Here is a 26,815-nt window from a genome sequence, read left to right as displayed (position 1 = left end):
ACTAACACTCACCTCCTCCACCTGACCGACCTCCTTCCCCTCACTAATACCCTCCACCTCACTCACCTCAGCCACCTCTGAGTCACACATAATTGTGTGACTAAACAATTAATACATAAAAAAAAGACAAACAAAACACTCCTCCACTACCACTACACTAATCACTCTCACACACACACACACACACACACACACACACACACACACACACACACACACACAAGGGACTATAAATAAAAAAGGCTTGGACAAAAATTGAGACAAAACCAAAAAATATAAGACAACAAGAATGACAAAACTACTTTCAAACACAATACAACACTCAGAACTCGCAAAAAATACTCCTCCAAACAAACACTACTCACCAAACTCCACTGCACAACCTCTCTCCTCACCACTAACTAAACCCACGAGGTGCGGACGATTTGGGGCGTATTTATATGGTTGCGCACAGACACTCCTACATCTGAAACACAACCAATCACAAACGGGGATGAAAACCGAAACTAAAAGTGAAAATGCGGCCGTGGTCTAAAAAAAACACTGCCGCGTTTAACATAGAAAAAAAACCAAGTACAAACAATAAAAACCCGTACGCAAACGTTAATGTCGGCCGTAAATGACCCCCCAAAAAAAACGAATGCCAACGACATCGGAAAACATAAAAACAAATAAGACGACAGCTTCGTAAATTAGCGTATCTCAATTCAAAAAGTTGCATGAAAATGCACCCGATAACAAAGGAGTTTAAACACTCCACAAACCGACTCAAACACGAATATTAGTAAATACTGGCCCAGGGCTCTGCGCTGATTAGTACTTCTACATAAATGTATATCAGCAGCCACCGGGAAAAGGTTTGCCTGCCTCTAAAAATACATATGTAGAAGAGAGAAAATGCCAAGTGGCACTTAATATATGAAGATTATATGATTAAAATATTTTATATATATTTAATTAAAACATATTTATAAACCTGCAGAGAAATGTAAATAATTTTGTTGTCGCTGTTAATTATTACACATATCATAAATACATAGGTCCCTCAAAATAGGATTTTAATTACCTACCTGTAAATCTTTTTCACGTAGTCCGTAGAGGATGCTGGGGTCCACATTAGTACCATGGGGTATAGACGGGTCCACCAGGAGCCATTGGCACTTTAAGAGTTTGAGAGTGTGGGCTGGCTCCTCCCTCTATGCCCCTCCTACCAGACTCAGTCTAGAAACTGTGCCCGAGGAGACGACATACTTCGAGAGAAGGATTATACACAGATAGTGGTGAGATTCATACCAGCTCACACATACAAGGCACGTCAAGACAACTAGCTTGAACTACTCAGCAACAGCTGAAACATTACTTACCAAGTAACAATGCAGTACTCAACTAAAACGAAGTTGTACTGAACCAAATAACAATTGCAGGAAAACGAAGCGCTGGGCGGGCGCCCAGCATCCTCTACGGACTACGAGAAAAGGATTTACAGGTAGGTAACCAAAATCCTATTTTCTCTTATGTCCTAGAGGATGCCGGGGTCCACATTAGTACCATGGGGATGTACCAAAGCTCCCAGAACGGGAGGGAGAGCGCGGAGGCTCCTGCAGAACTGATTGACTAAACTTCAGATCATCAGAGGCCAAAGTATCGAACTTGTAAATCTTTGCAAACGTGTTCGATCCAGACCAAGTTGCAGCTCGGCCAAGCTGCACTGCCGCGACACCCCGGGCAGCCACCCAGGAAGACCCCACCTTACGAGTAGAGTGGGCCTTAACAGACTTTGGACACGGCAGTCCTGCTGTAGAATAAGCATGCTGGATAGTGAACCTAATCCAGTGAGAAATAGTCTGTTTAGCAGGACACCCAATTTTATCGGGATCATATAGGACAAACAGAGAGTCTGACTTCCTGTGATGAGAAGTTCTCTTCACATATATCTTCAGAGCCCTCAGGACATCCAAGGACTTTGAAGTAATTGAGGAGTCAGTAGCCACTGGCACCACAATAGGTTGGTTGATATGAAATGCCAACACAACCTTCGGAAGAAACTGCTGACGAGTCCGGAGCTCAGCTCTATCTTCGTGGAAGATCAAGTAAGGGCTTTTACAGGATAAAGCCCCCAGCTCGGACACACGCCTAGCAGAAGCCAAGGCCAACAGAGTGACCGCCTTCCATGTAAGAAATTTGACCTCCACCTCCTGTAGAGGTTCAAACCAATCCAACTGGAGGAACTGCAACACCATGTTAAGGTCCCAAGGCGCCGTAGGTGGTACAAAGGGAGGTTGGATATGTGGAACTCCCTTCAAAAAGGTCTGAACCTCAGGGAGGGCAGCCAATTGTTTCTGAAAGAAAATGGATAGGGCTGAAATCTGGACCTTCACAGATCCCAACCTCAGACCCATATTACTCCTGCTTGCAGGAAGAGGAGGAAACGTCCCAGTTGAAACTCCACCGTAGGAAACTTCTTGGACTCACACCAAGAAACATATTTCTTCCAAATACGATGGTAATGTTTAGACGTTACCCCTTTCCTAGCCTGTATGAGGGTAGGAATAAACTTCTTCGGAAAGCCCTTCTGAGCAAGAATCAGGCGCTCAACTTCCATGCCACCAAACGTAGCCACGGTAAGTCTTGATTGGCGTACGGCCCCTGCTGCAGCAGGTCCTCCCGAAGAGGAAGAGGCCTCAGCTCTTCTTGCAGTAGATTCAGAAGGTCCGCGTACCAAGCCCTTCTTGGCCAGTTCGGGGCAATGAGGATTGCTTGAACCCTTGTTCTCCTTATGTGCTTTAGGATTCTTGGGATGAGTGGGAGTGGTGGAAACACGTACACTGACTGGAACACCCACGGAGACACCAGGGCATCCACTGCCACTGCCTGTGGGTCCCTCGACTTGGAACAATAACGCCGAAGCTTCTTATTGAGACGAGAGGCCATCATGTCTATTTGGGGCAATCCCCAAAGATCTGTTATTTCCTTAAACACCTCTGGATGGAGTCCCCACTCTCCTGGATGGAGATCGTGTCTGCTGAGGAAGTCTGTTTCCCAGTTGTCTACTCCCGGAATGAAGATGGCTGATGGCGCTAACGCGTGTTTTTCTGTCCAGAGGAGTATTCTTGTCACCTCTGAAATTGCCGCTCTGCTCTTCATTCCGCCCTGTCGGTTTATGTAAGCCACTGTTGTTATGTTGTCCGAATGCACTTGGATGGCCTGATTTCTCAAAAGAGGGGCCGCCTGAAGAAGACCGTTGTAGACGGCTCTTAGTTCCAGGATGTTGATGGGCAGACCGGCTTCCAGGATTGAGCACTGTCCTTGGAAGGTTACTCCTTGAGTGACTGCTCCCCAGCCCCGGAGGCTCACATCCGTTGCTAGCAGGACCCAGTCCTGAATCCCAAACCTGCGGCCTTCTAGGAGGTGAGGCAATTGGAGCCACCAGAGGAGAGAAATCCTTGCCCTTGGAAACAGACGAATTCTCTGATGCATGTGGAGGTGAGATCCCGACCACTTGTCCAGGAGATCCAGTTGGAAGGACCGAGTATGGAACCTCCCGTACTGGAGAGCCTCATAGGAGGCCACCATCTTTCCCAATAGGCGAATGCATTGATGAACCGCCACCCGGGGTGGCTTCAAGACATCCCGGACCATGGATTGGATCACTAACGCCTTGTCCCGCGGAAGAAACACCCACTGCACTTCCGTATCCAGGATCATTCCCAGAAATGACAATCTCTGGGTTGGTTCCAAATGTGACTTTGGAAAATTCAGAATCCACCTGTGACTCTGGAGCAGTCGCGTTGTGAGAACAATGGGCTGCAGCAGCTTCTCCTTGGACGATGCCTTTATCAGGAGATCGTCCAGATAAGCAATGATGTTCACACCCTGCTTGCGGAGGAGTATTATCATTTCCGCCATCACCTTGGTAAATACCCTTGGTGCTGTGGAGAGGCCGAATGGCAGGGCCTGGAACTGAAAATGACAGTCCAGCAATGCGAAGTGGAGATAAGCTTGATGCGGCAGCCAGATCGGAATGTGAAGATACGCATCCTTGATATCCAGTGATACTAGGAATTCCCCCTCTTCCAGACCTGATATCACCGCCCTGAGAGACTCCATCTTGAACTTGAACTCCTTTAGAAAGGAGTTCAATGATTTTAGGTTCAGAATGGGCCTGACTGATCCATCTGGTTTCGGTACCACGAAAAGGTTCGAATAGTAACCATTGGTCAGCATGTGAGGTGGCACTGGCACAATGACCTGTGCCTCCACCAGCTTTTGGACAGCGTCTTGAAGCACTGTGCTCCAACAGAGTTGGTAAGCCCGACTTGAAAAAAAACGATGAGGAGGGAGACTTTGAAATTCCAGCCTGTATCCCTGAGAAACAATATCTACTACCCAGGGATCCAGGCTGGACGATACCCAGACATGACTGAACTGTCTGAGTCTCGCTCCCACAGGCTCCACCACCGGGCCGTGCAGTCCACCATCAAGCGGAGGACTTTGGTGTATCTGAAGCAGGCTTTTGTTCCTGGGAACCTGCAGCGGCAGGTTTCTTTGACTTAACTCTACCTCCCCTAAAGAAGGTATTGGATTATCTGGCCTTTCTAGGCTTGTTAGGCCGAAAGGACTGCTGTGCAGCTGAGGAGAAGGATTTCTTCGGAGCAGGTGCTGCTGAGGGAAGAAACGTAGACTTACCCGCTGTAGCGGTGGATATCCACGCGTCTAGAGCTTCCCCAAAGATAGCCTGACCTGTATAGGGTAGCAACTCCACACTTCTTCTGGATTCCACGTCGGCCGACCACTGGCGCAGCCACAGTCCCCAACGAGCTGAAACAGACATGGAAGAAATTCCCGCAACCATGGAACCCAGGTCTTTCATGGATTCTACCATAAAACCTGAAGAATCATGAATATTGCGTAAATACAATGCAACGTCATCCCTATCCATCGTATCCCAATCCTCAAGCAAGGTAGCCGACCACTTCACTATTGACTTTGCAATCCATGCACTAGCATTAGTGGGACGTAATATGGCCCCTGAAGCAGTGTACATTGATTTAAGCGTGTTATCAATCTTCCTATCTGCCGGCTCCTTTAAGGCGGTAGATCCCGGAACAGGTTAAACCACCTTTTTTGAGAGTCTGGATACAGATGCGTCAACAATCGGTGGGTTTTCCCACTTTTTCCTATCCTCCTCAGGGAAAGGAAAAGCCACCAGAACCCTCTTAGGGATCTGAAACTTCTTTTCACGGTTTACCCATGCTTTTTCAAATATAGCATTCAGCTCCTTTGACGCAGGGAAGGTGATCGAGGCGTTCTTATTTTCAGTGAAAAAAGCCTCCTCAACCTGCTCAGGTGTGGTATCATTAACATTTAACACATCCCTGATAGCCTCTATCAACAATTGCACCCCCCTTGCAAGAGATGCGGACCCCCGCAACACATCCCCATCACCATCTGTAGTGTCAGAATCGGTATCCGTGTCGTCTTGTGTGACATGCACAAGCATACATTTGTGGGGGTATATAGCGGGGTGCCCTGAGGTAGCAGACATGGGCCAAACAGCCATAGAGCTCTGCAATACCTGGGTTGCAGATTCATTACTAGCAACCCTGTCAGAAATCTGAGAAATCCAAGTTTTGATTGAGGATAACCACTCCGGTTCCCTTGCTGGTATCTGTGCTAAACCAGTGCTAACCTGATTACATGAAATGGGATCATCCTGGGAGGATAAATCCTCTGCAGCATATGACACAGTGTACCTGGACATAGCTAAAGGAGACTACCAAACACTCCACACACACACACACACACACACACACACACACACACACACACACACACACACACACACACACACACACACACACACACAGAGTCCCCCTCCCCCCCCCAAGAATGGCAAGAGAGAGACAGAGATTGGAGCCAACCCATACACAGCGCTTTTTAGCAAAGGGAGACCCCTTGTCACCGCTGACTGTGCTCCTTAATAGGACACACAGTCTTATTACAGCCTCCCCTCCCATCTACAACCCCCTGGTACCGTGTACAGTAAGCTGGAGTTGCTGTGGAGGGATCTGATCTTCCTCTCAGCGCTGTGCAGGCAGGAAAATGGTGCTGGAACGCTGCTGGGTCTGCTCTAAGGAGAAGCTCCGCCCCCTTAATGGCGCTGTCTTCCCGCTCTTCAGATGATTATACTGGCTTGAGGAAAGTTTCTGGCTGAGATCCGCGGACCCCAACAGTATTGCTGACCAGTGTGGGGGGTAAGCGCTGGCCCAGGGCACCCCTCACAGCGCCACACTATGTGCCTCTGCTACCGTCCCAGGAGCGCAGTTAATACTGCGCTCCCTCCCCATTGCCGCCATCTTCACACCGGCCCCCTGCTTGTTAGGGGGGTCAGTGACTCACTCACCACTTCTTCAGCTCTGTAAGGGGTTGGCGGCATGCTGCTGGGGCGAGCGATCCCCTGTGGCGGAGACCGATCAGACCCCTCTGGAGCTCAGTGTCCAGTCAGCAGAGTCAGTGGCTCAGACCCCGCAGGGCGGACACTGCTCCCCCCCTTAGTCCCTCACTGCAGGCATGCTGTTGCCAACAGCCTCCTGTAAAAAAATAAACTCTGAAATAAAACTTTACTAGAAAAGCTCAGGAGAGCTCCCCTAGCTGTGACCGGCTCCTCCGGGCACATTTTCTAAACTGGACCCCAGCATCCTCTAGGACGTAAGAGAAAAAGAGACACTTTCTCTAGGTTGCTGCTACTCCTCTCTCAAGTGATGTTTCCTAGCAAGATTGCAAATTAGTACATTAATTCCAACTAGTCTGTTGCTGCCTTTTCTTTATAATTTCCTGAGGATGTGAGGGTTTACAGTACTCAGGCATCGGTTAATCTGTGGGGAATACTGTCTAAATCCCTCGAGGGTAATAATGAATGCAGAATATCCTTTTACGGTACTCCTTGTCTGTCTCTTTACCTCGAGTGTAGCTTTCCTTCACTAACTTTCTGTAATGTCAATCAAGTATGTAGGAGCATTAGTGTAAAGAAGGGCTTCGCTAGCTGCATCGTCTGTTAAGAGTTAAATTATAGCAGGATATCTGACGGCAATACCGGCTCTTAATCCTGACTGAAAGGAAGCACCAGTGTTCATTTACATAGTACAGAATACTGCAGGCTTGAATGCTAAAAATCAGTTCTAGGAAAATTAGTGATGAGCGGGTTCGGATTCTCGGAAACCGAACCCCCCCGAACTTCACCCTTTTTACACGGGTCCGAGCCATACTCGGATTTTCCCGTATGGCTCGGCTAACCCGAGCGCGCCCGAACGTCATCATCCCGCTGTCGATTCTCGCGAGATTCGGATTCTATATAAGCAGCCGCGCGTCGCCGCCATTTTCACACGTGCATTGAGATTGATAGGGAGAGGACGTGGCTGGCATCCTCTCCGTTTATATACGAGACAGTTGATCTGATTGCTTTGCTTGTTTATTTTACTATTGTGGGGAGGATTGGGGAGCAGCTGTTAGGAGGAGTACAGTGCAGAGTTTTGCTGATAGTGACCACCAGTTTTTTATCCGTTCTCTTCTCTGCCTGAAAAAAACGCTCCATACCATATCTGTGCTCAGTGTGCTGCATGATATATCTGTGCTGAGTGCTCACACTGCTTAATTGAGGGGACTGGGGAGCAGCTATAGCAGGAGTACAGTGCAGAGTTTTGCTGACAGTGACCACCAGTATACGTTTGTCTGCCTGAAAAACACTCCTGTGGCTTTTTTTTTTATACTAGTAGTTTAGCAGTTTGCTCACAGTGTCCACCAGGTCCATTATACTGTATATAGCAGTACGGTAGGCCACTGCTGTACCTACCTCTGTGTCGTCACTCGTCATCCATAAAGTATACTATCCATCCATCTACATTGTATACCTGTGGTGGCTTTTTTTTATACTAGTAGTTTAGCAGTCTGCTGACAGTGTCCACCAGGTCCATTATACTGTATATAGCAGTACGGTAGGCCACTGCTGTACCTACCTCTGTGTCGTCACTCGTCATCCATAAAGTATACTATCCATCCATCTACATTGTATAACTGTGGTGGCTTTTTTTTTATACTAGTAGTTTAGCAGTCTGCTGACAGTGTCCACCAGGTCCATTATACTGTATATAGCAGTACGGTAGGCCACTGCTGTACCTACCTCTGTGTCGTCACTCGTCATCCATAAAGTACACTATCCATCCATCTACATTGTATACCTGTGGTGGCTTTTTTTTATACTAGTAGTTTAGCAGTCTGCTGAGTGTCCACAAGGTCCATTATACTGTATATAGCAGTACGGTAGGCCACTGCTGTACCTACCTCTGTGTCATCACTCGTCATCCATAAAGTATACTATCCATCCATCTACATTGTATACCTGTGGTGGCTTTTTTTTTATACTACTAGTTTAGCAGTCTGCTGACAGTGTCCACCAGGTCCATTATACTGTATATAGCAGTACGGTAGGCCACTGCTGTACCTACCTCTGTGTCGTCACTCGTCATCCATTAAGTATACGATCCATCCATCTACATTGTATACCTGTGGTGGCTTTTTTTTTTATACTAGTAGTTTAGCTGTCTGCTGACAGTGTCCACCAGGTCCATTATACTGTATATAGCAGTACGGTAGGCCACTGCTGTACCTACCTCTGTGTCGTCACTCGTCATCCATAAAGTATACTATCCATCCATCTACATTGTATACCTGTGGTGGCTTTTTTTTTATACTAGTAGTTTAGCAGTCTGCTGACAGTGTCCACCAGGTCCATTATACTGTATATAGCAGTACGGTAGGCCTGCTGTACCTACCTCTGTGTCGTCACTCGTCATCCATAAAGTATACTATCCATCCATCTACATTGTATACCTGTGGTGCCTTTTAGTTGTGCGCATTAAAATATGGAGAACAAAAATGTGGAGGTTAAAAAAATAGGGAAAGATCAAGATCCACTTCCACCTCGTGCTGAAGCTGCTGCCATTAGTCATGGCCGAGACAATGAAATGCCATCAACGTCGTCTGCCAAGGCCGATGCCCAATGTCATAGTACAGAGCATGTAAAATCCAAAACACAAAAGATCAGTAAAATGCCTCAAAAATCAAAATTAAAAGCTTCTGAGGAGAAGCGTAAACTTGCCAATATGCCATTTACGACACGGAGTGGCAAGGAACGGCTGAGGCCCTGGCCTATGTTCATGGCTAGTGGTTCAGCTTCACATGAGGATGGAAGCACTCATCCTCTCGCTAGAAAAAAGAAAAGACTTAAGCTGGCAAAAGCACAGCAAAGAACTGTGCGTTCTTCGAAATCACAAATCCCCAAGGAGAGTCCAATTGTGTCGGTTGCGATGCCTGACCTTCCCAACACTGGACGGGAAGAGCTTGCGCCTTCCACCATTTGCACGCACCCTGCAAGTGCTGGAAGGAGCACCCGCAGTCCAGTTCCTGATAGTCAAATTGAAGATGTCAGTGTTGAAGTATACCAGGATGAGGATATGGGTGTTGCTGGCGCTGGGGAGGAAATTGACAAGGAGGATTCTGATGGTGAGGTGGTTTGTTTAAGTCAGGCACCCGGGGAGACACCTGTTGTCCGTGGGAGGAATATGGCCATTGACATGCCTGGTCAAAATACAAAAAAAATCAGCTCTTCGGTGTGGAATTATTTCAACACAAATGCGGACAACAGGTGTCAAGCCGTGTGTTGCCTTTGTCAAGCTGTAATAAGTAGGGGTAAGGACGTTAACCACCTTGGAACATCCTCCCTTATACGTCACCTGCAGCGCATTCATCATAAGTCAGTGACAAGTTCAAAAACTTTGGGCGACAGCGGAAGCAGTCCACTGACCAGTAAATCCCTTCCTCTTGTAAGCAAGCTCCTGCAAACCACACCACCAACTCCCTCAGTGTCAATTTCCTCCTTACCCAGAAAAGCCAATAGTCCTGCAGGCCATGTCACTGGCAAGTCTGACGAGTCCTCTCCTGCCTGGGATTCCACCGATGCATCCTTGAGTGTAACGCCTACTGCTGCTGGCGCTGCTGTTGTTGCTGCTGGGAGTCGATCGTCATCCCAGAGGGGAAGTCGGAAGACCACTTGTACTACTTCCAGTAAGCAATTGACTGTCCAACAGTCCTTTGCGAGGAAGATGAAATATCACAGCAGTCATCCTGCTGCAAAGCGGATAACTGAGGCCTTGGCAGCCTGGGCGGTGAGAAACGTGGTTCCAGTATCCATCGTTAATTCAGAGCCAACTAGAGACTTGATTGAGGTACTGTGTCCCCGGTACCAAATACCATCTAGGTTCCATTTCTCTAGGCAGGCGATACCGAAAATGTACACAGACCTCAGAAAAAGACTCACCAGTGTCCTAAAAAATGCAGTTGTACCCAATGTCCACTTAACCACGGACATGTGGACAAGTGGAGCAGGGCAGACTCAGGACTATATGACTGTGACAGCCCACTGGGTAGATGTATTGCCTCCCGCTGCAAGAACAGCAGCGGCGGCACCAGTAGCAGCATCTCGCAAACGCCAACTCATTCCTAGGCAGGCTACGCTTTGTATCACCGCTTTCCAGAATACGCACACAGCTGAAAACCTCTTACGGCAACTGAGGAAGATCATCGCAGAATGGCTTACCCCAATTGGACTCTCCTGGGGATTTGTGACATCGGACAACGCCAGCAATATTGTGCGTGCATTACATCTGGGCAAATTCCAGCACGTCCCATGTTTTGCACATACCTTGAATTTGGTGGTGCAGAATTATTTAAAAAACAACAGGGGCGTGCAAGAGATGCTGTCGGTGGCCCGAAGAATTGCGGGCCACTTTCGGCGTTCAGGCACCGCGTACGGAAGACTGGAGCACCACCAAAAATACCTGAACCTGCCCTGCCATCATCTGAAGCAAGAAGTGGTAACGAGGTGGAATTCAACCCTCTATATGCTTCAGAGGATGGAGGAGCAGCAAAAGGCCATTCAAGCCTATACATCTGGCCACGATATAGGCAAAGGAGGTGGAATGCACCTGTCTCAAGTGCAGTGGAGAATGATTTCAACGTTGTGCAAGGTTCTGCAACCCTTTGAACTTGCCACACGTGAAGTCAGTTCAGACACTGCCAGCCTGAGTCAGGTCATTCCCCTCATCAGGCTTTTGCAGAAGAAGCTGGAGACATTGAAGGAGGAGCTAAAACAGAGCGATTCTGCTAGGCATGTGGGACTTGTGGATGGAGCCCTTCATTCGCTTAACCAGGATTCACGGGTGGTCAATCTGTTGAAATCAGAGCACTACATTTTGGCCACCGTGCTCGATCCTAGATTTAAAACCTACGTTGTATCTCTCTTTCCGGCAGACACAAGTCTGCAGGGGTTCAAAGACCTGCTGGTGAGAAAATTGTCAAGTCAAGCGGAACGTGACCCGTCAACAGCTCCTCCTTCACATTCTCCCGCAACTGGGGGTGCGAGAAAAAGGCTAAGAATTCCGAGCCCACCCGCTGGCGGTGATGCAGGGCAGTCTGGAGCGAGTGCTGACATCTGGTCCGGACTGAAGGACCTGCCAACGATTACTGACATGTCGTCTACTGTCACTGCATATGATTCTCTCACCATTGAAAGAATGGTGGAGGATTATATGAGTGACCGCATCCAAGTAGGCACGTCAGACAGTCCGTACGTATACTGGCAGGAAAAAGAGGCAATTTGGAGGCCCTTGCAGAAACTGGCTTTATTCTACCTAAGTTGCCCTCCCTCCAGTGTGTACTCCGAAAGAGTGTTTAGTGCAGCCGCTCACCTTGTCAGCAATCGGCGTACGAGGTTACTTCCAGAAAATGTGGAGAAGATGATGTTCATTAAAATGAATTATAATCAATTCCTCCGTGGAGACATTCACCAGCAGCAATTGCCTCTAGAAAGTACACGGGGACCTGAGATGGTGGATTCCAGTGGGGACGAATTGATAATCTGTGAGGAGGGGGATGTACACGGTGATATATCGGAGGATTATGATGAGGTGGACATCTTGCCTCTGTAGAGCCAGTTTGTGCAAGGAGAGATTAATTGCTTCTTTTTTGGTGGGGGTCCAAACCAACCCGTCATTTCAGTCACAGTCGTGTGGCAGACCCTGTCACTGAAATGATGGGTTGGTTAAAGTGTGCATGTCCTGTTTATACAACATAAGGGTGGGTGGGAGGGCCCAAGGACAATTCCATCTTGCACCTCTTTTTTCTTTCATTTTTCTTTGCATCATGTGCAGTTTGGGGAGTATTTTTTTGAAGGGCTATCCTGCCTGACACTGCAGTGTCACTCCTAGATGGGCCAGGTGTTTGTGTCGGCCACTAGGGTCGCTTAGCTTAGTCACACAGCGACCTTGGTGCGCCTCTTTTTTTCTTTGCATCATGTGCTGTTTGGGGACTATTTTTTTCAAGTGCCATCCTGTCTGACACTGCAGTGCCACTCCTAGATGGGCCAGGTGTTTGTGTCGGCCACTAGGGTCGCTTAGCTTAGTCACACAGCTACCTCATTGCGCCTCTTTTTTTCTTTGCATCATGTGCTGTTTGGGGACTATTTTTTTCAAGTGCCATCCTGTCTGACACTGCAGTGCCACTCCTAGATGGGCCAGGTGTTTGTGTCGGCCACTAGGGTCGCTTAGCTTAGTCACACAGCTACCTCATTGCGCCTCTTTTTTTCTTTGCATCATGTGCTGTTTGGGGACAATTTTTTCAAATGCCATCCTGTCTGACACTGCAGTGCCACTCCTAGATGGGCCAGGTGTTTGTGTCGGCCACTTGTGTCGCTTAGCTTAGCCATCCAGCGACCTCGGTGCAAATTTTAGGACTAAAAATAATATTGTGAGTTGTGAGGTGTTCAGAATAGACTGAAAATGAGTGGAAATTATGGTTATTGAGGTTAATAATACTATGGTATCAAAATGACCCCCAAATTCTATGATTTAAGCTGTTTTTTTAGTGTTTTTTGAAAAAAACACCTGAATCCAAAACACACCCGAATCCGACAAAAAAATTCCGGTGAGGTTTTGCCAAAACGCGTCCGAACCCAAAACACGGCCGCGGAACCGAACCCAAAACCAAAACACAAAACCCGAAAAATTTCCGGTGCACATCACTAAGGGAAATATAGCTACCTCTGAGGGGGGGTACTATATGTAGTGCTATAGCTGGGTAGTGTGACATGCAGAATGCTACAGGTGCTGTTTTGACTCCCTGTATAGCCAGTGCCTGCTGAGCTGTGATGGCTCCTACTATGTGGTGCTAAGGTAAATCGCAGTTATACCTCTCCAGGTGCCTGTGTTAGGACTCCATACTGTCCGTAGCTGTCAGTGTGGGATACTGGGTATCTTTCCGGACAATCTGCTCCCACGGGCTATCCCTTTGTTACTGCTGCCCACCTCTTGCCTTAATTGGGGAGGCCTGGTCCACTCTGAGGCATTACCAACTGCCGAGGCTCCAGATAAAGCTACACCCACTGCCACTATGGAAGCTGCTGCGGTCACTCTTATTACATCTGCACCCCCAGACTTGCCTTGCATGGGGGTAGAGCCATCTCACTGACCACCCTTGTGGGAGGAAGGTCTGCCTCCATCTCCTCCGTCACCCCCACGCCGCCCCAGCACACTCCTGATGGCATAGCTCTCCTCTCAAGATTACCTCAGCTCAGCTTTCACCAACCACCTCCTTCTCCCAACTGTCATTGGTCTCCCCACCTGACTGGCCATGTGTCCTGCTCCTGAGCAGTTGCTGGGGCTGCTGGGAGCTGCGGTGTGTCAGTTGCATGGTGACATACACCTGCATTACAGCATGATGCACAATGTCAGACATACTGTAATACTTCACATTGTGGTGTATTACAATATCAGTACCCTGATCGGAGCATTCGCAATAACTATTCAATTATTCAATTCCTCTGTATTGCCACATGCAATGGACAGGCGATCCACACGCTCATATTTGCCACATTATACAAAATTATATGTATTTTGAGCAGGGGCGTATTGGGTTTGAAAACCAGCACGGGGAAATTTCTCATAGCGACCTCAAAGGGGGCGGGTCTGTTGAAGAGGTAGGGTCTGTCAAGGGGGCACGATCCCTCTTCATAGAGCCTGATTCTGAGTTGGATGCCGTTGTGGCCTTCCTTGCATTTTTTGCTGCAGTTGTGTCTGTGACTTTAGGCTAATGCCGCTACAACAATGTAATATATCTTATACAGTGTGTCAAAGTTGTAAATTTCTGATTTACTTACAGGACTAAAAGCAACACTTTAAAAATACACACAATACACTTTAAAATGGAGCCGCTTTGGGCGTTATAATAAATCCTTAGCCTACGTACTTTTTACACAGTTAGCGTACAAAGCCCTGTACCGTGTACGCACTTTGCGTACAAATGCCGCGAGGGACGTACAAAGTACATGCGGTGCATATGTGAGAGGGCAGCGGGACGCGGGGACGGGGGAAGTCGCTGGCCCCCGTTCCCCCCGGTCAGCGGCGGCGTTGCGGCGGGTCCTCAGTGCGGAGGGGCTTGCATCCGGTGGGATTCAAGCCCCTCCAATCGCGGGCGAGGATGGCGCCGGGCGGGAGCCAATCAGGGCTCGCGCCCGGTCAGCCAATCAGAGCATGCCGCGACGAGCCAATCAGGGCTCGCCGCGTCATAGCGCCGCCCCCTCCCAGCGTCTTATAACAGACGCGGCGGAGCGGGAGCGGCCAGTCGGCGCCGGGGACGGAGCAGAGAAGAGCTCCAGAAGAGGAGGAAGGAACAGAAGAAAGAAGACGGCGGTGGTCCAGGAGAAGAGGCGGCGGCAGCGGCGACGGCAGCGACGGCCAGGAGGCAGAAGACAGAAGAGGTCCCAGCGCGGAGAGCCTGTCGACGGCCGGGAAGAAGGCGTCGGGACGACTGCGGAAGAGGAGCCCACCGGAAGTCCCGGAGGAGAGTGTCGCGGTGTGTGGGAGGCAAAAGGGCTAACGAAGCTCCCCACCGCGGCCTCTCCCTACGGCCCGGTAAGCGGCCTCGTGCCGAGTCTCCAGCCTCCTCCTAGACCACCGGGTGATCGGGCGCTAGGCCCGTGGGCATAGTCAGGCCCTCTCGGCCTGTGGCCAGTTAGTCGGGCCCTTCCGGCCCGTGGGCAATAAGGTCGGCGCGTCTGGGCCTGTGAGGCCGCGTGCAGTCGGGGCTCCACCCGGCCCGCGGCCTGTAAGGTCAGACCCGGCCATTCTAAACTGGGGTGCTGGGCGTTAGGCTCGCACTCTCATCAGCCACCCAGTCAGGCGGGCATTAGGCCCGGGGCATAACGGGCCGTAGGCCTGCGGGCCACAGGAGCACCCAGTAAACTACGGGGGTAGAGGATCAAAGGTGACCCAGGGTATTACGTTCGGGTCATCCCACGGTACCCACTAAGGAGGGAAAGGCCATCGGGGTGTTCTCAAGCCGGGCGGGGCCCTGCCTTTTTGTGCACCTCCGCGAGCGAGCTGTGCGGCCGCTCGGGTGGGGTACATTGTAGGCTGGGCACGGAGGGTCGGCTGACCCTCACGCCTTGCGTACACTCCCAGGGCGGGGAAGAGCCGTGGAGAGTTGGTCACCACTAGGGCGAGGTGGCAGAACCTGCGCCGGATCGGATGGTAAGGTACCCTCCATTTATATTATACTCGCATTACTCTTGTGTTTGCTTGACCTGTTGTTAGTGATTAGGTGAAGTAGCCGTCCCAGTAAATTGTTGCAGTTCATAATAGTTAGGCTCAGTTTGTTGTTAGCCGTTGTTTAGTTGTAGGGAGGCTGCTGTCATTCTTTTCCCCAGGAGCGGAGTGGCGTATCGAGCAAGTTGACAAGAGTACCAGCGTGAGTATTATTTGTGAGTGTGTGTCCTTGTCCGTGTTGAGCACCGGTCGCGGGATCTCGCTAGGCCTAGCGGGCTCGCTCCCACCTCGGTGCGCAAGTGCCAAATAGGTGACGATTGGGTAGCTGAGGCCCACGGGCCGATGATGACATTCACCTAATCGGTGAACGTCGCAGCCACCCCCGGTGTGCCCCTGATCCCCAGGCCAAGAGGGAAGTGGGCCCGCAGTGAGAGTATTTCTTGTTCCCTTTAGCCGGCAAGTTCTGGGCGGAGGTCCTGAAGACACGTCCTCTGAAATCAACGCTGCGCGGGAGGAGCGTGTGTCCGGACGGAGGTAAGCAGTGATTCACTTACACGGCCGCTGGCTTCATACACTTCAGTATCCTTACATTTGGCGTAGTCGGCAGGATCCTTAGAGAAGATGGATCGAGAAGTGGACAAGCCGGAGGACGACGGTAACGAGTCCCCCGAGGAGGTGAAGGACGGGACCAGCAATCCGCCTCGGGACAGGATACCCATCGGGGCGGCCCTCAACCACCTTGACAAGTTCGACGGGCAGAATATGCCCTTGACGGAGTGGATCGAGCAGTTGGAAACCACGATCGACCTCTACCAGATTCCGAGGCGGGTACAGGTGAATTTGGCGTTGAAAGTCCTGACTGGCGACGCCCGGAAGACCGTGAGAGTACGCCCCGAGCGGCTTCGTAAGAGCCTGGCTGACGTCTTCACCATCCTGAGGGGCGTGTATGGGGAGAAGGCCACCACCACCACGCTGAAGAAGCGTGTGTTCGCGCGGGTGCAGAGGGAAGATGAGACGATTTCTCAGTTCGCGAACGCGATCCAGGAGTACATGGGTGAGATCCAGACGAGGGAAGATGAGGAGCTGATGACAGGGGACCCGGATTCCACCTTGAGAGGTATTTTGATTGGTGGACTGAGGAGCAGGTCCCTGCGGAACTACCTCCAGGATAAAGTCGATGGGGATGGCGAACTCACCTTCTTCGAAGTGTTAGAGATGGCGCTGAAGAAAGAAGAGAACGCGGAGCTCAGTTCCAGCGCCGTGTCTACACCACCCACTCAACCGATAGATAGGGTCCGGGCGCCAGAAGTTAGTCCCTTGGAGGGATGCATCAAGGAGCTGACCACCACGCTCCTTCTCGTCCAGGACGAAGTGTCCCAGTTAAGGCAGAGGGTGGAACGAGCCGAAAGCCGCGACGCCGACCCAGAAAGGAGGGGTTGGGACAACGAGGATCGGGCCAAAGAAAAGAACCCTCGGAGGAAAAAGGAGACGGAGACCGCTGGACGTCGGGGAGGGGAGGTGCGCCCGAGGGGACCCCGCGAGTTGGTGTGTTGGGAATGTGAGGAGCCTGGACATTTCGCTCGGGATTGCCCGGAGCGCCGCTCCGGACGGGAGGGGCGTAGGAGACCTTTAAACTAAGGTCCCTCGCGGTAACGGGACAAACCGCGGGGGAAGGCGGCGCCCAAGTAGACGTCGTCAACTCATCGGACTTGTTCGGTGAGTGTCCCACGGTAGTGGCGAGGTTAGGAGGGAGGGATCAACGTTGCCTTTTGGATACCGGATCACAAGTGTCCACCATGTCCGAGAAGCGGTTTAGGGAAGATTATGCCCATCTCACGACCACCAGTGTCGGGAATTGGGTAAGCCTAGTGGCCGCAAACAACCTTCCCATTCCCGTGACAGGGGTCGTGTGGATTGAGGTGGAGGTGTATGGGCAGTCCCTTGGAAAGAAGGGGTTCGTAGTGGTGAGTGGCGAGGAGTTTCATCATGGGCCGGTGATTCTGGGGATGAACATCCTACGGAGTCTCGATCGAGTACTTGTACACGATAAGGGCCCCCAGTACTGGAAGTATCTGGGTGTGCAGAAGCCGGTGCAGCAAGCTTTCCAGAGGGTCGTCCAGCGGAACGAGGAGACCGCCTCCATGGAAGCCTGGCGCCCCCTCGGCCTGATAAAGACACGACATAACCAAAGGGTGAGGATCCCAGCGAGACAGGAGGTGGTCCTGGAAGTACCCGTCCGTGCGCAGCAGCGGCTGGAAGGAAGGGAAGTTGTGATAGAACCTTGTTGGTTCAGACAAGTGGAGGCCGGGTTGCTGCTGGCCAGAACCGTAGCGGTTGTACGGAATGGCACCGTACCCCTGCGGGTGTGCAACCTGGGAAACTCACCAATCAAGATCCCGGGCAGGTCGGTGCTGGCCCATCTAGAGGCTATCCCCGAGGGTGGCATTGAACCCGGCCCTAGGGTTACCTTGAAGCCGGACGCATGCGAGCCTTGGACGTTGGCCGTCGCCCTTGAGGAAAAACAGGAACCCTCCGCGGAGTGGAACGGGGACGTGATCCTGAACCAGATGGATGTATCACTGGAGGGCCTTGGTACAGCAGAGGTGGACCGGGTGAAGCAAATGTTGTGGGCACGACAGAAGTCGTTCTCCCGCAGCGAGGAGGATTTTGGTCACACGACCGAAATAGAGCACGAGATCAACACCGGTGACAGTCTGCCCGCTCGGGAGCGCTATCGGCAGATTCCCCCGAAGCTGTACCAGGAGGTCAAGACCATGATCCAACAAATGTTAGCCAACGGCGTCATCAGGGAAAGTAAGAGCCCATGGGCTGCCCCCATCGTGTTGGTAAAGAAGAAAGACGGGACCATCCGATTCTGCGTGGACTACCGGAGGTTGAACAGCTGCACCGTCCGGGACGCTTACCCGTTACCCCGCATTGAAGAGTCGCTGGCGGCTTTAGGGAAGTCGCGCTTCTTCTCCACGTTAGATCTGGCCAGTGGGTACTGGCAGGTGCCCGTCGCGGAGAAGGATCAGGCGAAGACGGCATTCGTTACGCCCATGGGGCTTTTTGATTTCTGTCGAATGCCCTTCGGGCTCTCCAATGCACCGGCCACGTTCCAGCGCTTAATGGAGCGCTGTCTCGGGGACTTGAACTTCGAGGCAATCCTCATCTATTTGGACGACATCATAGTGTTCGCCCCCACCCTGGAGGAACACTTGCATAGGTTGGAACAAGTACTCCAGCGATTGGAACAATACGGCCTCAAATTGAAACCACGGAAGTGCCACCTCTTGAAGTCCAGCTTGGAATACCTGGGCCATGTAGTCTCAGAGGAAGGGGTGCGGCCCACCCCCGATAAGATTGCCGCAGTCCAGGAATGGAGGACCCCGGGCAATGTGACGGAGTTGAGGGCATTTCTGGAACTGGTAGGCTACTATCGGCGGTTCATTCGAGACTTTGCCAAGATTGCAGGCCCCCTGCATGGACTGTTGCGAGGTGTTGCCACAGATGTGCGGAATCGGGCAGTGGCGTGGGACCAAGCACAGGAGGTTGCCTTCACGGGGCTTAAACAAGCCCTCACCCAGGCCCCCGTGCTGGCCTATGCTGACTTTGACAAGCCATTTATATTGTACACCGGACCACGGGGTTCTCGCCTTATTTCCTGCTGTTCGGCCGACCAGAGAAGGACCTACAGGACCTCGATCTGTCCCTACCGGCGGAGGAGGAAGAGTGGACGCACAGTGGTTGGATTGAGGAGCAAAGACGCCGACTGACGTTCGCCCGGGAGATGGCAGCGGGGAACATCGGGTCCAACCTGCACCCTAGCCCCGGGAGGTCGTTAGGAGGACCATTCGCGGAGGGACAAAGAGTGTTAGTCCGAGAGAAACGTCCTGGAAACAAATTGAGCGAACGATGGGAGGTGATGCCATACATCGTGCAGCGGCGAGTGTCTCCTGACAACCCCGTTTACGAAGTAAAGGCGGAAGACGGGAGTGGGCGTGCCCGCACTTTACATAGGAACATGCTGCGTCCCTGCCTATTTGAGGACCTGCTCCCCATGGAGACAGTCCCAGGGGCTACTCCGGGAACGGAGGAGGATGATTGGTGGATTCCGCCGCCTGAAGGGGCCTCGGACCCTCCGCCATCGGGGGAGTCAGCCGCGAGTGGTGAACTGGTGACTTCTGTGCCAGAGGTTCCCGTCCCCACCTCAGCAACCCTACCCAGGCGTTCAACTCGAACTACCCTTGGGGTGCCGTCCCCCCGTTTCGCGGACCCAAACTTCGAGTGGGCTGCAGCTCGCATCTTTGTAGGGTCTACAAAGGAAACAGGGGGGGGAAATGTGAGAGGGCAGCGGGACGCGGGGACGGGGGAAGTCGCTGGCCCCCGTTCCCCCCGGTCAGCGGCGGCGTTGCGGCGGGTCCTCAGTGCGGAGGGGCTTGCATCCGGTGGGATTCAAGCCCCTCCAATCGCGGGCGAGGATGGCGCCGGGCGGGAGCCAATCAGGGCTCGCGCCCGGTCAGCCAATCAGAGCATGCCGCGACGAGCCAATCAGGGCTCGCCGCGTCATAGCGCCGCCCCCTCCCAGCGTCTTATAACAGACGCGGCGGAGCGGGAGCGGCCAGTCGGCGCCGGGGACGGAGCAGAGAAGAGCTCCAGAAGAGGAAGAAGGAACAGAAGAAAGAAGACGGCGGTGGTCCAGGAGAAGAGGCGGCGGCAGCGGCGACGGCAGCGACGGCCAGGAGGCAGAAGACAGAAGAGGTCCCAGCGCGGAGAGCCTGTCGACGGCCGGGAAGAAGGCGTCGGGACGACTGCGGAAGAGGAGCCCACCGGAAGTCCCGGAGGAGAGTGTCGCGGTGTGTGGGAGGCAAAAGGGCTAACGAAGCTCCCCACCGCGGCCTCTCCCTACGGCCCGGTAAGCGGCCTCGTGCCGAGTCTCCAGCCTCCTCCTAGACCACCGGGTGATCGGGCGCTAGGCCCGTGGGCATAGTCAGGCCCTCTCGGCCTGTGGCCAGTTAGTCGGGCCCTTCCGGCCCGTGGGCAATAAGGTCGGCGCGTCTGGGCCTGTGAGGCCGCGTGCAGTCGGGGCTCCACCCGGCCCGCGGCCTGTAAGGCCAGACCCGGCCATTCTAAACTGGGGTGCTGGGCGTTAGGCTCGCACTCTCATCAGCCACTCAGTCAGGCGGGCATTAGGCCCAGGGCATAACGGGCCGTAGGCCTGCGGGCCACAGGAGCACCCAGTAAACTACGGGGGTAGAGGATCAAAGGTGACCCAGGGTATTACGTTCGGGTCATCCCACGGTACCCACTAAGGAGGGAAAGGCCATCGGGGTGTTCTCAAGCCGGGCGGGGCCCTGCCTTTTTGTGCACCTCCGCGAGCGAGCTGTGCGGCCGCTCGGGTGGGGTACATTGTAGGCTGGGCACGGAGGGTCGGCTGACCCTCACGCCTTGCGTACACTCCCAGGGCGGGGAAGAGCCGTGGAGAGTTGGTCACCACTAGGGCGAGGTGGCAGAACCTGCGCCGGACCGGATGGTAAGGTACCCTCCATTTATATTATACTCGCATTACTCTTGTGTTTGCTTGACCTGTTGTTAGTGATTAGGTGAAGTAGCCGTCCCAGTAAATTGTTGCAGTTCATAATAGTTAGGCTCAGTTTGTTGTTAGCCGTTGTTTAGTTGTAGGGAGGCTGCTGTCATTCTTTTCCCCAGGAGCGGAGTGGCGTATCAAGCAAGTTGACAAGAGTACCAGCGTGAGTATTATTTGTGAGTGTGTGTCCTTGTCCGTGTTGAGCACCGGTCGCGGGATCCCGCTAGGCCTAGCGGGCTCGCTCCCACCTCGGTGCGCAAGTGCCAAATAGGTGACGATTGGGTAGCTGAGGCCCACGGGCCGATGATGACATTCACCTAATCGGTGAACGTCGCAGCCACCCCCGGTGTGCCCCTGATCCCCAGGCCAAGAGGGAAGTGGGCCCGCAGTGAGAGTATTTCTTGTTCCCTTTAGCCGGCAAGTTCTGGACGGAGGTCCTGAAGACACGTCCTCTGAAATCAACGCTGCGCGGGAGGAGCGTGTGTCCGGACGGAGGTAAGCAGTGATTCACTTACACGGCCGCTGGCTTCATACACTTCAGTATCCTTACACATACACACACAACGACATGCCGTGAGCACTATGCAGCTTCACGTGTGTCTGAGATACACTTACAAATCTAGCAGAGAAAGAGACACGACACAATTTGTATTTAAGAAGTTGGGATCCGACCCGCCAACATATAATTGATAAAAGGGGGTTACAACAAATATGCAGTTACAATAAGAGAAAAGAGGCTACAATACAATATATACGTTTGGTTTCGCCAGCGCCACACGGTCCCGGTGCTCAGGTCTATCAGGCAAGATGACCCTTCAGAGAGAGATTACCGACCGGCTAGGCAGCTTGGCTTTTTATACAGTTGATCAAAACATAATACAATAGACACTGTGTGCTCTTCTTCCATTGGTTGGGACATATCCTGTGCACCGGGGATCATTGGTCAGCTCAAGCAGTGGGCGATGGCTAAGACTTGAGATGTGATTTCTGTTGTTTGCATCTGAGTTCCCGCCCCATGACCAGTTAAACCCCTCACATTAATCATACATAAATCTGGTATTATTAATAACTTATTGTTGCAATATGTGACAATATTCTTATACCCACCAGATTAATGTTTACGTGACCCTGAACAATATGATCCCACACATGATATGATTATCTATTTCCATCCTCAAGATATACATATATCTATATAGATTGTAAGCTTGCGAGCAGGGCCTTCCTACCTCTATGTCTGTCTGTTTTTACCTAGTTTTGTTCTATTACTGTTGTTCTAATTGTAAAGCGCAACGGATTATGCTGCGCTATATAAGAAACTGTTAATAAATAAATAAATATATATATATATATATATATATATATATACACACACACATACACACACTCCTGCTATTACAATTTGTTAGGAAATATATATATATATATAAAATATATAAACAGACAATGTGACCCGGCACTCACAGCTCCTTGATAAGGCTTCCTTGGCTCACGGTGCCCTCCCTCGGGTGACGACCCGACAATACAGCGAAACAGACGGGCGGCACTCAGAGCATGTAATCAGTTGAAAGCGTGCAGTGAATTTATTATCATAAAGACATCAACGTTTCGGGGTCGCAGCCCCGTCGTCCTGACGACGGGGCTGCGACCCCGAAACGTTGATGTCTTTATGATAATAAATTCACTGCACGCTTTCACCTGATTACATGCTCTGAGTGCCGCCCGTCTGTTTCGCTATATAAATATATATATATATATATATATATATATATACAGACACTCACTTTTGCAAAAGAAAAGAAAAAGAGACCAGCACTCACGTTTTGATGATGAAAAGAAAAAAGGGGTTTATTCCTTACAGAATAAACATCTGGACATGATCCTAGTACTACAGCCCGATGGCCGTTTCAACTCTCCGTGGTTTTTGTCAGGGGTAGCTGTCACACTGTCAGGAGTCTCTTTAAATAGCAACAAAGGGCGCCAGAGGATTTCAATCAGGAAGCCCGTCATCCAGAAGCAGCACGTCAGAGCAGCTGTTTGATTGGCTCCTGCAGTCATGTGGAATACATCACCAGGGTAAACAAACCCTGCTCTCCCCTTGGCAACCTACTCCCGCAGTGTGAAAGCAGCGTAGCACAGGCAGATTTCAATCTCCCTGCAGCATCAAACAGACTCTGCTACTGCTGTCAACATCTTAAAGTAAAAGTACACATGCAGAGCCTTACCCCACCAGGCACAGTCAGCTGAGAGAGCCAACAGACAACATATAAGGAATAAATAGAAGAACTGCACCAACTAACTAAGCAATGGTGTTACACTCTCAGGGATCATTGGTAAACACTATAATGCTAAATATATATATATAATGCAAAAAAATATATATAATGCAAAAAAAATGCAAAAAAAGGCTAAGATAATCAAAGTATATAGGACATCTTATACAAGAATCTTAGTATCAAAAAGCACCAACACTAGAGGGAAATCAGTGCTGATACAAAGAGAATTATAACTAACACACAAAGTCTCAAAGAATAGGAGCGTGAATGGGAGTCATGACAGACCATGGGGCGACAAATAGGTCGGAGGGATAACACAGCATCACCTGAGGGACAAAATATGTAGCTTGGTACAATACCCAGTATTCCCATGCCGTCTCCAGGCATGGTACTGACTGGGCCCAACACTGCTTAATTGCCAAGATCAGACGGGATCGGATGGATTCCAGTGTGGTATGATTGTATCAATGTCAAAGGTGCCCATACGCTAGTGTCCCAATAAACCGTTGTCACCCGTCAACACATGAATGCATCTCATCACAGTCACAAAGAGATAAACTGTTAAACTCGAGAATATAAAGCAGTAAGGGAGAGACACATGGGACTGTAGAACGACAAACAGAACAGGCGGAGAAGGCCTCAATTGGGGGACACAGCGCCTCACTTAATACAACACCCAGTATTCCCACACCGTCTCCAAGTGTGGTACTGACTAGGCCCAACACTGCTTAATTACCAAGATCAGACGGGAGCGGATGGATTCCAGTGTGGTGTGGTTGTATCAATCTCAGACGTGTCCATAAACCATTGTCCCAATGTGTCCTTGTCACCAGTCATCTCCTAGCAAAACTTTAAAACAGTACGTATATACTCCTGAGCCAGATACAGACAATAGACCTGTAAATGCTGCAAGGGCAAACCAGTACAGGATGATTAAACAATTTGTGCAAAAAGTGTACCAAAAACCAAAACTGTTCTTACTCAGAAAAGAATGCCCATTAGGACGCATACCTTGGTGAGTGCCCTGCACAATAGCCAGTGGTAGTGACGCTCATGTTAAACTAAAGAAGCATAAACCTAGCATCAGGTGACATACAATCAAGCAAATCATGCAAAAAAAATGACACACAGCTGTGTCTCAGAAAAGTAAACCAAAACAGCACCTCCACATAAAAACTGTAGGGGGTCAAAGAAAGCATCCCAAGCAAAATTTTTCATTTAGCCCATTAGGGGCCAATGTTTTCAATCTATCAATCCATTGGTGTTCTCTTTGCAGCAAAATTTTATTGCGATCGCCACCTCTTTGGAGAGGTGAGATTTGGTCCAAAATACAACATTTATGTTGATTGATTGTATGTTTCGCCTCTCGAAAATGTCTTTCCACAGGTAGGTTAGTGAAGTTGCTTGAAACCCCACTTGGGGTAAGAATCTTCTTGATAGTGGACCGATGCTGACTTAAACGCTCCTTCAGCATCCTACTGGTCTTTCCGACATAAAGCAGGTTACATGGACATTTAAGAACATAAACTACAAATTTACTGTTGCAGTCAAGTCTTTGTTTGATGGTATATGATTTCTTGTCCTGAGGGTTAATAAAACGATTGCCGAGTAGCAAAAATGGGCAGTTTGGACAACCAGTACATTTAAACACCCCTTGTTTAGTAGTCAACCAATTGGTGTTCGTGCTCTTTTTTTTCAAAAAATCTGTGACAAGAAGATCCTTCAAATTTGGACCTCGTCTATAAGCAAATCAAGGCGGTTGTGGGATAGCTTTTGCCAATATTGGATCTGTATTGATCAAGTGCCAATGTTCATGAATCTTATTGCGGATAAAACCCGACGCAGTGGTGTACATACTAATGAAGTTGAACCTGTCATTGTCTCTATTGGGGGAAACATCTTTACCATGAACGAGTTCCTCTCTCCTTATTTGTCCAATTTTAGTTAATGCCAGATCAATCTCTTTCTTTGAGTAGCCACGATTGAGGAAACGTTGACTCATTGATTCCAAAGCTGATGGTATTGCAGAAGGGTCAGAGGTGATCCGTATCACCCTTAGGAGCTGTGAGAAAGGTAAACCCCTTTTGAGAGGTGTCGGATGAAAACTTGATGGGAGCAAAAGCGTATTTCTATCAGAATCCTTACAGTAAATCATGGTGGTCAGCTTATTATTTGTCAAAAAAAATGGAAACGTCCAAAAAGTTGATATGTGTTTTGCTGAACGTGAGGCTGAATCTAATGGTACCAGGAAGTGAGTTCAAATGATCAATAAAAGCCAGGAGTGTTTTTTCACCACCATGCCAGATGAAAAATAAGTCATCAATATACCGGACATATGCTGTCAAAAACCATCCAAAAGTGGGATGACCAACTGCCATTGCTAAATTTTGGAAATGAACAGACCCACTGCATTTGTCCAAAATTATTGCGTCAATACAGTGCAATTTTGAAATGGAAACTATGAGTTTCAAATATTCCTTAGCTTCTCAATCCCCTCTGCTCAAATGGTTACCTTGGTCTGATTATTATTCCTCCTTTATCGCTCCCCGAAACATTCTGCCTCGTATTGTGTGACTGTTTTATTTTTCTGTTTATGTGAACTTTTGAAACACTGGGGATGAACCCTTTAGACATAGTACTGGCAGTACTGAATGTTACAAGATAGATCATATACATAAACCTATTCTGTTTTTCTAATTAGCTGGCCAATGTTTAGTTTATGTTATATATATATGTATAAGCTCTCTACATTTTCCCTAAAATATTGTCTGGCATCAGCTCCCCTGTTTTATTTTTCGTTCTTCCTTTTTCTTCTCTTTTCTTTCTTTCCTCTACTTTCCTTTCGTTTCTATTTTTTATGCTTTCTAGCATTATTACTCTGTATTTCAATATACAGACTTACTACTACTGTGATATTGTACTTGTTTGTATTTAATCTGTTGTGTATGCTCTGTATCGAAAACCTTCTCTAATAAAATTTCTTCAGACAAAAGTGGGATGACCTGTAATGAGCTTCTGCTCATATGCTGACATAAAAATGTTGGCATACGCGGGGGCCATATTGGACCCCATGGCCGTCCCTTACTTTTGTAGGAAAAAACAATTTTCAAACAGGAAATAGTTTTTGTTCAGGATAAGACTGGTAAGTAGCACCATGTATTCTGACGGGGGTCCAAAGTATAGATCACTCTCTGTTATTAACCGTCTACATGACTCAATCCCTTGTGTGTGTGGAATGTTCGTGTACAAACTCGAAACATCGAGTGTGACCAACAATGAGTCATCAAGGATGTTACTAA

The 26,815-nt window shown here is 50.0% G+C and overlaps 1 protein-coding gene and 2 pseudogenes across 3 annotated transcripts in view; all 3 read right to left on the bottom strand.

Moving 5' to 3' along the window:
- LOC134909209 (vitamin K-dependent protein C-like) overlaps positions 1-23,205 on the bottom strand; it is a 139,503-nt gene extending 116,298 nt beyond the window's left edge. For 2 of the 3 annotated variants that reach the window (XM_063915857.1, XM_063915859.1), the window contains exon 1: positions 23,061-23,203. The gene's annotated coding sequence lies outside the window, so the exon portion shown is untranslated. Of the gene's footprint in view, positions 1-23,060 lie in introns of all 3 variants that reach the window. The other variant, XM_063915858.1, reaches the window with a different exon arrangement.
- Positions 23,206-23,863: 658 nt separating this feature from the next.
- LOC134912263 (5S ribosomal RNA) lies at positions 23,864-23,983 on the bottom strand (annotated as a pseudogene).
- Positions 23,984-24,180: 197 nt separating this feature from the next.
- Positions 24,181-24,300, bottom strand: LOC134912771 (5S ribosomal RNA; annotated as a pseudogene).
- Positions 24,301-26,815: the final 2,515 nt, after the last annotated feature.

The sequence above is a fragment of the Pseudophryne corroboree genome, chromosome 4 (assembly GCF_028390025.1).
Source record: "Pseudophryne corroboree isolate aPseCor3 chromosome 4, aPseCor3.hap2, whole genome shotgun sequence".
Lineage (NCBI taxonomy): Eukaryota > Metazoa > Chordata > Amphibia > Anura > Myobatrachidae > Pseudophryne > Pseudophryne corroboree.
The sequence above is the reverse complement of the archived record's forward strand: the minus strand, read 5'-3'. Positions and strand labels throughout refer to the sequence as shown.